This window comes from Rana temporaria, chromosome 7 (assembly GCF_905171775.1).
Source record: "Rana temporaria chromosome 7, aRanTem1.1, whole genome shotgun sequence".
In the NCBI taxonomy this organism is placed as follows: Eukaryota; Metazoa; Chordata; class Amphibia; order Anura; family Ranidae; genus Rana; species Rana temporaria.
In genome coordinates, this window is record NC_053495.1 from 194,684,507 (window position 1) to 194,696,684 (window position 12,178).

Consider the following 12,178-nt stretch of genomic DNA (forward strand, 5'->3'; position numbering starts at 1 on the left):
TTTTTGTTTATAGCGCAAAAAATAAAAACAGCAGAGGTGATCAAATACCACCAAAAGAAATCTCTATTTGTGGGAAAAAAAGGACACCAATTTAGTTTGGGAGCCACGTGGCACAACCGCGCAATTGTCAGTTAAAGCGACGCAGTGCCGAATCACAAAAACTGGTCGGGTCCTTTAGCTGCCTAAAGGTCCGGGTCTTAAGTGGTTAAAGCAACGCAGTGCCGAATCGCAAAAAGTGCTCTCTGGTGAGGAAGGGGGTAAATTCTTTCGGGGCTGAAGTGGTTAACTGATAACAAAGGGTTTATTACAGCGGTGTGTGCACTGCAGGAGAATTGGATTTTTTTTTAAGACATTTCTTTCTCTCCAGAATTCTCTGTTTAGAAAAGAAAAACACAGGACGGCCCAGAGCAGACGCATAGTTCTTCTTTAAGTAAACGATTGATAACATTTCTCAAACAAAGGAGCGGACGCAGGAACTCGCTTTGTATAGATAGATTAAACATAACGGACATTCTCTTAGCAACAGCATCTGAAACCCCCTTACAATCCCAGGTTTTTATGACAGTTCATGTGCGGGATTGATGATTGCTTGTGCCTTGCTTCCTCTCCCATTACGTCAGATGGTCAGCAGTCCTGTTAAGGCACTAGGCTAGTAATATGCACTTCCCACCTAAGTACATAGCTAAAACTGATATACGCCCCCCCCCCAAACATTCTCCCTCCTGTAATCCCATTGAAATACTTTCTACTCCTGCACATCAACATTGAGCTAAACTCCAGGCCGATATAATGGGCATTCGTTATCGTCCAAATTAGGGATGCACCGATATATATCGGTGCCGATACATATCGGCCAAAAACAGCTGTTTTGGCATCATGCCAAAACAGCTTAAAAATTGCCGATAATGGGCATCGGGTGCCCGTAAAAAAGATGTCCGCTGGGCTGTCACGGCTCCATCCTCTGCCTATGGCGAGTGCACTGCACGAGCCAACAAGTATCACTGCCAAAGTGCTCCTGAGTCCTCTTGACTCGATCGGCTATTCAAAAATAGCGCCGGATGGTGCCATTACGTTACTGCGCATTCGCCGCCCGGCCGAGCGGATACAAGCTTTCCCGAGCCCGGCTTCGGGCTCGGGAAAGCTCGTATCCGCTCGGCCGGGCGGCGAATGCGCAGTTACGTAGTTACGCAGTTACGTAATGGCGCCACCTGGCGCCATTTTTTAATAGTCGATCGAGTCAGGAGGACTCAGGAGTAACACTTTGGCAGTGACACTTGTTGGCTCGTGCAGTGCACTCGCCATAGGCAGAGGATGGAGCCGTGACAGCCCAGTCCTGTACAGCACAGCACAGCCCTGAGCCCAGCACAGCACAGCCCTGAGCCCAGCACAGCACAGCCATGTCCAGCTTTAAGGTAATAAAGAAGCTGGTGGTGGAAGTAGGTGATGGTGGCAGGAGGTGGTGGGGGCATGAGGTGATGGTGGAAGGTTATGCTGGCACTGTGGCAGGAGGTGGGTGAGGTGATGGTGGCAGAAGCTAATGCTGGCAGGACGTGGTGGGGGCATGAGGTGATGTGAAAAAGGTAATGGTGGCACCATGGCAGGGGGTGGGTGAGGTGATGGTGGCAGGAGGTGGTGGGAGCAGGAGGTGATGGCTGCAAGAGCTGGCAGGAGGTGGTGGGGGCAGGAGGTGATGGCGGCAAGAGCTGACAGGAGGTGATGGTGGCAGGGGGTGGTGGGGGCAGGAGGTGATTGTGGGGGTGGTGTTTTAACATACAATTATAAAAAAAAAATTAAAAAAAGTCATTTTCGGTTTCGGCCTGACATTTTTTTTTATTTCGGTTTCGTTTCGGTTCTGAAATTTCCATTTCGGTGAACCTTTAGTCCAAATGCATTTTCGGCCGAATTTCTGGGACTTTCCTGTTTTTTTAAACAAAACGATAACGAAAGCGCAGAATCCAAAATCCGAAAGATCCGAAATAAAAAAATGCTTTGTTTTCATATCCATTATATTTTCGTATGATTGCGACAACAGTTCGACATGACGGTAACAATAGCGATCTGTGTCTATCGAACCTGCGGTTGAATGTGCCCAACCTAACTCTATTAGTCCAAGATATATTCGACATCGAGAGAAAAGATTCAACATTATAGAGACATGAAGATTCGACAAAGCAGCTAAAAACATACGATCGCTGCGAGCGGATATTTACGGTCAAATGCTCCGCCCATAGGCTATAGAAGAATTCTAATGTTGTTTGACTAGTAATAATTAATAATTATAATTATTAATAGTCATACATTAGAATTCTACAATAGCTTGTGGGCGGAGCATTCAACCGGAAATGCACGATCGCGGCGTCCTACAGTTTAGCTGCTTCGTCGAATCTTCTTAGAACATCTGACAGACACCATAAGCCTTCAATTGACAGATTCGACCCTAATTCATTCAGATTTTCGTACGAATGCATTTTTAACTAAACAAATTGAATAAAAACGAATTCCGGGAGTAATCGGCAATAAAGCACCCCCCCACCGCAGCACCCACAAATCCCCTCATCCCACCCCACCCCCTCGGTGTCTGCCGGTCCACCGGTACCTACCCCATCTAGGCGGCGGGCACATTGGGCAGCGACAGGGATCAGGCAGTGGCAGGCACATTGGGCAGCGGCGGGGATTGGGCATAGGCAGGCACATCGGCAGCGGGGCGGGGATCAGGTAGCGGCAGGCACATCGGGCAGCGGCGGGGATCGGGCTTCGGCAGGCACATCGGGCAGCAGTGAAGATCAGGCATCGGCGGAAACATCGGGCAGCAATGGGGATCAGGGGACATCAGGCGGCCTCGGGCATCGGGCAGGGGCTCCTGTGTCTTCTCCTCCTCGCTTCCGCCATGCTTCTCCTCCCCTCCTCTTAGGCGTCCAATAGGATCGTCTGTCCTTTCAGTCAATCAGGTGATGGGTAAAAGACCCGCTTCCCGATTGGCCGGGAGGAGGATCAGTATTGCAACAAAGAATATTCACTAATGAATATTCGTAATTATTAAGCGCACCTGAAGTGTGTGAAACGCGTCTACCGGGCATTTTGTTCCTGTAGTGTCTTTTGGGATGTCCTAATAAAGGATTTTGGATCAATATAGTGCTGTGTGGCAATTCTAATGAGGAGGGAGAGTCCCCATACAGCCAAGGCTATCGTGAACATCGCTGGATTGGAGGGGACTCAGGTAAGGATTGGGGTGCTGGGGGGATGCTGCACACAGAAGGTTTTTTATCTTCAAGCATAGAATGTATGACGGTAAAAAACCTTAAGGGCCAGATCCACGTACCTTGGCGCATTGTTGTGTCCGGCGTAGCGTATCTCTAACTTACAGCGTATTTTCCTTATCCTGAAAGAATTTGTGCCGTAAGTTACGGCGGCGTAGTGTAACTTTGGCGGCGTAAGGGCGCACAATTCAAATGGATGTGATGGGGGCGTGTTTTATGTTAATACGTCTTGACCCGACGTAAATGACTTTTTTTTTAACGGCGCATGCGTTTTCATCGGACATGTCCGCTGCCGGATTTTGGTCTGATGGTTGTACACACCATCAAACCAAAATCCCCACGGACAGGATACGCGGTGACGTGGCCGCGCCGTCGCCGCGACGTGCGCGACCCTGGAAGGTCAATGCTTCCACGCATGCGTCGAATCACTTTGACGCATTCGAGGGCTTTCGGCCGAGCGGACATGTCCGGTAAGTCGTACAGACGACCGAACATGTCCGACGGACAGGCTTCCAGCGGACATGTTTCTTAGCATGCTAAGAAACATTTGTCCGCTGGAAACCTGTCCGACCCATCGGAAAATTGTCCGGTCGGACATACACACGACCGAACATGTTCGCTGAAACTGGTCCGCGGACCAGTTTTAACGGACATGTTCGGTCGTGTGTACGAGGCCTTAGTTTCACTTGTAAACTGGTTTCATGTTCCTGTGAACTAGAGAGACACACAGAACAAAAACAAACAAATCCAGGGCAGTGTTTTGTTTTTAAAATGAATCTGATTGGTTCTGTTAAGTTTTAGACACACAGTAATGACAGCTTAGACCACCGTGAAAAGCTCCCAGTACTGTGGTTATAAGGAAACAGACAACCAGGAAGTGTGGAGATCAGAGCAGAATTACAGCAACTTCAAAGCAAAAACGAGCAATGAGGACATGAAACCAGTACTGCAGTAAGGTAAAGGAAGCTATTTAGCTAAAAAAAAAAAAATTCCTTTAGTGATCCTTTAACATTGAGTACGCCTCATATAGCAGGGGTAACTATACGCCGAAAAAAGCCTTACGGAAACGACGTAAAAAAAGGCACCGGCCGGACGTAGGTTTGTGGATTTGCGTATCTAGCTAATTTGCATACTCGACGCGGAATTCGACGGAAGTGCCACCTAGCGGCCAGCGTAAATATGCAACTTAGATACGTACGCCAGTCGGATCTAGCCCAGCTTCAGTCGTATCTTGTTTTGTGGATACAAAACAAAGATACGCCGGAGCAAAATAGAAGTTACGCGGCGTATCAATAGATACGCCGTCGGAACTTCTTTGTGGATCTGGCCCTAAGTCTTTAGAACCACTTTAAGTCAGCATTCCCAGCTCCGAAATTTCATTATTCGCATGTTACCGTATTTATCGGCGTATATCACGCACTTTTTTGCCCTGAAAATCAGGGCAAAATCGTGGGTGCGCGATATACGCCGATACCCGCTTTCCCGCACCGAGTTTTGAATACTGCGCCGACATATACCGAGCGCAGTACACTCGGGTATAGTCGGCCAGTCTCGGCTTCTTCCGCGGTCACGTCCTGGACGTACAGGACTTGAGCGCGACAGTTGCCGAGCCTGCCCGAGTGTACTGCGCTCGGTATATATATAACTAAAATTTTTTTTTTTTTTAATAGTTACATTGCTCCAGTGTGGAACAGCCAGCATACCTGACCAATCCCTGAGGAAGCTGTGAACCACTGGAGTTACTGGAGTCTAGACATGTGCAGTTCGTTTCGAAAATTTGTATGTATCCGAATTAGAATAGTACCGAATTTAAACGAATCTGAAGCAAATGAAAAGAAATTTGGCAGAAATTAAAATAGTTTTTGAACACTTTTCAAATTCGAATCGTTTTCAAATTCCAATTCTAAAATTTACTCCAATAGACATGTGCGGAACAAAAAAATTTGTTTAGTTTCAATTCGTTATTTACATAAATTTGTTTAGTTAAATTTGTTTCATTTGGTTTCAGAATTCGTTTTGTTTATTCGTTTTCAAATCGATTAGAATTTTTCGATTTTGGATCGATTTAAAAAGTTTTCGAATCAATTTCAAATAGTTTTCGAATTCCAATAGTTTTCCAATTTCCAACGATAATACAATAAAATAGAAAATAAAGGAATAGAATAGAAAAAAAAAGTTCTATTCTATTCCTTTATATCTAGATCAGTCAGGATTGTGGAAATTTCTATGCATCACTGTATATACATGTTAACATAATAAAAACGTTTTATATTTTTCTATTCTCTTTTTTCTACTGTCCTTTTCTGTTGTTATGCAGATTCAGGTCGGGTATTCAGGAGTGAATACTCTCTTGGGACACTGAGGACAGTGTCTATTCAGGTGGGGGGAGTGTGTAGCGCCTATGTACTTTACAGTACTGGTGCTAGTTAAATTTAAGGGTAGATCAGAGTGTAGTTAAACTCTGATCCAGATTGTTAGTAGCAAAATGCGGTCTCTGTCTCAGCTTGGCTGTGCTGTGAGCCCATTCTGCTGTGCTGGGGTGCTCTTCCAGCCCCGGTGCTGCAGGTGGCAGCAGTGGAGTCAAGGTTTGGGTGGTCTTTCCCAGCAGCCAATCACGAGGGTTTGTCCTCGCTGTGCATGCTGGGAGGGGTATTTATGGGGCAAACGCCATTGGTTCTGGGTCTTTTTCGTTCTTTGTCCAGTGTGGCCACATCATGGCGCCCCAGCGTTATGGCCTACCTGGCCGGGGCGTGCGTGCCACGCAGTGTTCCTGGTTCTGGGGCCATACTGGCCCGGAGCATCTGAACAGCAACGGGGGCCCAGTGAGTGACTGGGTTCCGACTTTGAAGATCCCAAGCTGTACTGCTGTTCGGTGGGGAGTCAGTCTGATGAGCGCCATTGAGAGGCTGGCGGTCCAAAAGGGCCTGGACAAACCACCGGGGATCGAGGTAGCCGGACACCGATGGATTGATCACCTGACGGTCGGTACCTGGACGACAAGTTGAAGGAGATCCAGACGTAACTCATTTAAGGAGGATTATCTCCAATAATTCAACCCAGAGGGGACCTGTGGCAGAGGTATCTTCTGAGGCTCATTGAGAGGGGTCTGTGGCAGAGACTTTATCCTACAATTGTCCGAGTGATACTCCTGCTGCCAGGTCAGTGAGAGGGGCCTGTCCGGGTACACTAAACCCATTCCGCGATCGGTGTCCCGTGATCGGTCCCCGGAGCTGAAGAACGGGGAGAGCTGTGTGTAAACACAGCTTCCCTGTTCTTCACTGTGGCGCTGTCATCGATCGTGTGTTCCCTTTTATAGGGAACCACAATCGATGACGTCACACCTACAGCCACACCCCCCTACAGTTAGAAACACAAATGAGGTCATACATAACCCCATCAGCGCCCCCTTGTGGTTAACTCCCAAACTGCAACTGTTATTTTCACAGTAAACAGTGCATTTTAAATGCATTTTTTGCTGTGAAAATGACAATGGTCCCAAAAATTTGACAAAATTGTCCGAAGTGTCCGCCATAATGTCGCAGTCACGAAAAAAATCGCTGATCGCCCCATTAATAGTAAAAAAAAAAAATTTATAAAAATGTAATAAAACTATCCCCTTTTTTGTAAACGCTATACATTTTGCACAAACCAATCGATAAACGCTTATTGCAATTTTTTTTACCAAAAGTAGGTAGAAGAATACGTATCGGCCTAAACTGAGGGAAAAAAATAATGTTTTATATATTTTTGGGGGATATTTATTATAGAAAAAAGTAAAAAATATTGATTTTTTTTCAAAATTGTCGCTCTATTTTTGTTTATAGCGCAAAAAAATAAAAACCGCAGAGGTGATGAAATACCACCAAAAGAAAGCTCTATTTGTGGGGAAAAAAGGACGCCAATTTTGTTTGGGAGCCACGTCGCACGACCGCGCAATTGTCAGTTAAGGCGACGCAGTGCCGAATCGCAAAAACTGGCCGGGTCCTTTAGCTGCCTAAAGGTCCGGGTCTTATGTGGTTAAAAAGTTACCTTTGCTGTGTAAAACCCACATTCCCACTGGTATCAGCAGACTCTTAGCAGCACAGGTATTTTTCTTGCATAATAAAAATCCTCAGGGATTCACGTCACAGTGTATATCCTCCTGTGTACATAACATAACGAGGTCCCGTGACGTCCAAACTACTGCACAGCGTAGGAAGACAAACCTTTTAAGTGCAAATTTGCTGTCTTGTGTTTGGAAAATTATTACAAGTTTACAGCAACTAATTTTATTATCTCTCTTTATTTAAAAACAGATCTGCCTTCCTTTTGTCTGTGCAGCAGAAGAAAGAAATCTACAAATTTACAGAGCTTTGTTCTATCATCAAATGTTTGATGTGTGCTCACTAGGCGATATACTATCCACGTACATCGGCGCATTTTTGCGTCGGGCGTAGCGTATCTAAGATACACTACGCCGCTGTAACTTTTTTTTTTTGGAATCCTTAAAGAATTTGCGCCGTAAGTTATGGCGGCGTAGTGTATCTTTGGCGGCGTAAGGGCGCGCAATTCAAATGGATGTGATGGGGGCGTGTTTTATGTAAATACGTTGTGACCCGACGTAAACTACGTTTTTTTTTAACGGCGCATGCGCCGTCCGTGGGGGTATCCCAGTGCGTATGCTCGAAATTAAACCGGAACAAGCCAATGTTTACGACGGTGACGTCATTCTACGCAAATCCCTATTCGCGAACGACTTACGCAAACGACGTAAAAAATTCAAAATTCGACGCGGGAACGACGGCCATACCTAACATTAAGTACGCCTCATAATAGCAGGGGTAACTATACGCCGGAAAAAGCCGAATGCAAACGACGTAAAAAAATGAGCCGGCCGGACGTACGTTCGTGGATCGCCGTAACTAGCTAATTTGCATACTCAACGCGGAATTCAACGGAAACGCCACCTAGCGGCCGGCAGTAAAATGCACCTAAGATCCGACGGCGTACTAAGACGTACGCCTGTCGGATCAATCCCAGATGCCGTCGTATCTTGTTTTGTAGATACAAAACAAAGATACGACGCGGGAACTTTAAAATTACGCCGGTGTATCAATAGATACGCTGGCGTAATTCTTTTGTGGATCTGCCCCTATATATATATATATATATTTACTGTATATATACAGTGCCTTAAAGTAGATGTAAACCCACATCCTCATTGCCCGGTGCGCGTGCCCTGCAGCCGCGATGTCCACCGGACACCCATGATTGCCCGCAATCACGGCAGGATCATGGATCTGTGTGTGTTCTGTCAAAGGTGAGGAGACCGATGTGTGTTCCCAGTACAGAGGAACACAGATCTGTCTCTTCCCCTTGTGAGTCCCCTCCCCCCTACAGTTAGAATCACTTACTGTTTCACTTACACATATTTAACCCCTTTCCTCGCCCCCCAGTGTTAACCCCTTCCCTGCCACTCACATTTACACAGTAATCAGTGGAATTTTATAGCACCAATCGCTGTGTAAATGTGAATGGTCCCAAAAAAGTGTCAAAAGTGTCCGATGTGTCCGTCACAATGTCACGGTTACAATAAAAATCGCAGATCCCCGCCATTACTAGTAAAAAAATACAAATAAATAAAACTGACATAATTCTATCCCCTATGTTGTAGATGCTATAACTTTTGCGCAAACCGATCAAATATGCTTATTGCGATTTTTTTTTTTACCCCAAAAAACTATTAAGAAAACGTATCGGCCTAAACTGAGGAAAAACATTTTTTTTTTTTTAATAATATTTATTAAGTCAAAAAGTTAAAAATATTTGTGTTTCTTTCAAAATTGTCGCTCTTGTTTTATTTATAGCGCAAAAAATAAAAACCGCAGAGGTGATCAAATACCACCAAACGAAAGCTCTATTTGTGGGTGGAAAAAAAAAACATAAAGATTTTATTTGGGTACAGTGTTGCATGACCGCGCAATTGTCATTCAAAATGCGACAGCGCTGAAAACTAAAAATTGGTCTGGGCAGGAAGGAGGTGAAAATGCCCGGTATTGTGGTATAATATAAGTGGTTAAAGGAGAATTTTTTTTTTTTAGATGATTAGTTAAACTCACAAGTGATTTTTTTTTTTTTTTTTTACCACTACTATTCCTTTATTTTTGGCATTTGAAATGTAAACATTCAGCAATTTAGAAATCAGATGAAAGGTTTAGCACTGGGAAACACTTTTTGAAAGATAAAAAGTGCATTTTATATACATCTGTATAGAGATCAGACCAAACTGGGTGATACATGAGGAGGAAAGAGGGACAGAGGGACTTTGTTCCAAATCAGGGACCAGGGCCGCCACCAGGAATTATGGGGCCCCTTACACAGCTTCAGCCCCCTGGGAATTGAGAAGCGGGGGGGGGGGGGTGCCGCAGCTATTTGGGGGGTTGCCCTGGGGACTTCTGGGCCCCTTACAAAAAAAAATTAAAAAAAAAAAGCCATCAGGGGCCCTGGGGACCTCTGGGCCCTTTAATAAAAAGAAAAAAGAAAAAAAAAAGGAATAAAAAAATAACTAAAAATATTTTTTTTTATAAAAAAAAAGGGGGGTTTCCATCCGGGCACCTGGGGACCTCTGGAACCCTTTTTAAAAAAAAAAACAAAATAAATAAATACATAGAAAAAAATAAATAATAATAAAAAAAAATGATAAAACAAAATTAAAAAAAGGGGGGTTGCCATCCGGGGCTCTGGGGACCTCCGGGCCCTTTAATAAAAATAAAATAAAAATAAATATATAAAATATATATATATAAATACAGGGCTTTTTTTTCTCAGAGAATAGGTGCAGGAACTCATCCCATCCAAGTCAGCGCTTGACTCTACCCCCTACTCAACTCTGAGTACCGTTTCTTGGTTCCACCCCTTACCCACCACTCAGTACTGCCCCGTTTAGAGAATACAGAACCAAGTATAATTTTGTGGTACTAACAATTTTGTATGGAATTTATTGATCATAACAAAGGCATTAAAATAGATCTAGCAACGATGGACACCCCAGCGACAATAGATCCACCCCAGAAACAATGGACTCTAAACAGACAGCTTTAATAGACCATTCAGCAGTCAGCAACATTAGACCCCTCCCTCAACAGTAGATCCCTTCCAGCAACAATTGACCATCTGCAACATTAGATTGCCCACCAGCAACAATAGACCCCCCCAGCAACAATAGACCCCCATACAAAAATAGATCTCCTCCGTCAACAAAAGATTCCCCAGCAGCCAGCATCAATAGACCCTCCAGCAGCCAGCAACAGTAAATTATTTCCATTGATTGACCCACCCCAGCAACAATAGATTCCCCACCAGCAACAGAAAAAATCCCCAGCAACAACAGACCCCCTTCCTCTGCAAAACTAGATCCCCCCCAGCAACAATAAATTCCCCAGCAGCCTGAATCAGTAGCCCCCTCCATCACCCTTGCCATTACATACATTCAGTTCTGGAGGTGCCGAAACTGCGTTCCCCCGCGTTCCTGCTGAAAAAAAGCCCTATATAAATATATAAGAAAATGAGGGGTTGCCATCCGGGGTCCTGGGGACCTCTGATTCAGGGATAAGTCCACTTTAAGCAGACTTATTTTACTCCTTTTGTCTATTACAATATTTCATTTTTTATAAGAATTGGACCAGCCTGAAGAGATCTGAAGGGGAAAAATGGCATTACCTCTGTGACATTAATAATATACTTTTCTACTTCAATGAGCACAGTTCTATTGAAGTCAAATTCCTTTGATGCTACAAAGTCCCCAGACCTATGGCTTCAATATAGAGAGGAACTTTAATCAATGGACGGTTTAACCTTCTTGGTAGCTCCTGACTAGCCAAAGCAGTGAAATGCCCAATCTCTTAGCAGTGATAGTGATACGGAACCACTTTAAAATTATACAAGAATATTAATACTATACCAAGCATACATTTCTATTCTTTAGAGAACTTCAAGAAAATATAAAAGAAAAAAAAAAGAAAAAAAGAATTTTACTCCATATATGGGCAATCACCAAAGAATTCATTAACTGCTTCAACACCGGGCACTTTTATCCCCTTCCTGCCCAGGACAATTTTAAGCTTTCAGTGCTGTCGCATTTTGAATGCCGATTGCGCAGTTGTGCTACACTCTACCCAAACTACATTTTTATAATTTTGTTCCCACAAATAGAGCTTTCTTTTAAATGCAGTTATACGGCGGCAGGTCGGCTCCCCTGCGTGAGAGCCCGTAGCTATACGTCGGCTCTCGCGCAGGCCACGTGCGTGTGCCCGGCGGGCGCGATCGCCGCCGGGCACCCGCGATTGCTCGTTATGCAACACACAGCTCCCGGTCCTGTCAGGGAGAGAAATGCTGATCTTCTGTTCATACAATGTATGAACAGCGATCAGTCATTTCCCCTAGTGAGGCCACCCCCCCTACAGTTAGAACACACCCAGGGAACATACTTAACCCCTTCCCCGCCCCCTAGTGTTAACCCCTTCACTGCCAGTGGCATTTTTATAGTAATCCAATCAGGGGTCAAGTCCTGGGGAAAAAAGTGTGGGAACTCCCACCCAAGACCAAAAAATAAATAAATGATACGCTCATATGCATGATTACTAAACCGCATGTTTTTTTTAAGCAAGTTCTTTCTAAATCCCGCGACAACTCGCGCCAGACCTCCGCAATGTCTCCTGGGAACAATGATAACAGCTCCCAGGAGACATTGCGGCATCGAGGAAGTGACGGAATACCCGCACACTACCTGATAAATCCATATACAGGAAGCTGCCAGTAACATAAAGGATTACTAAGGTTCGCCTGCCCCTGACAGTGACTCCAGCTGGGCATCGCCGCTTAGTGAAGGATTGGCTCAGGTGGCTCGGCTTCTCTCGGCTGCTCCAGTCCTGCAAAGGGAACTG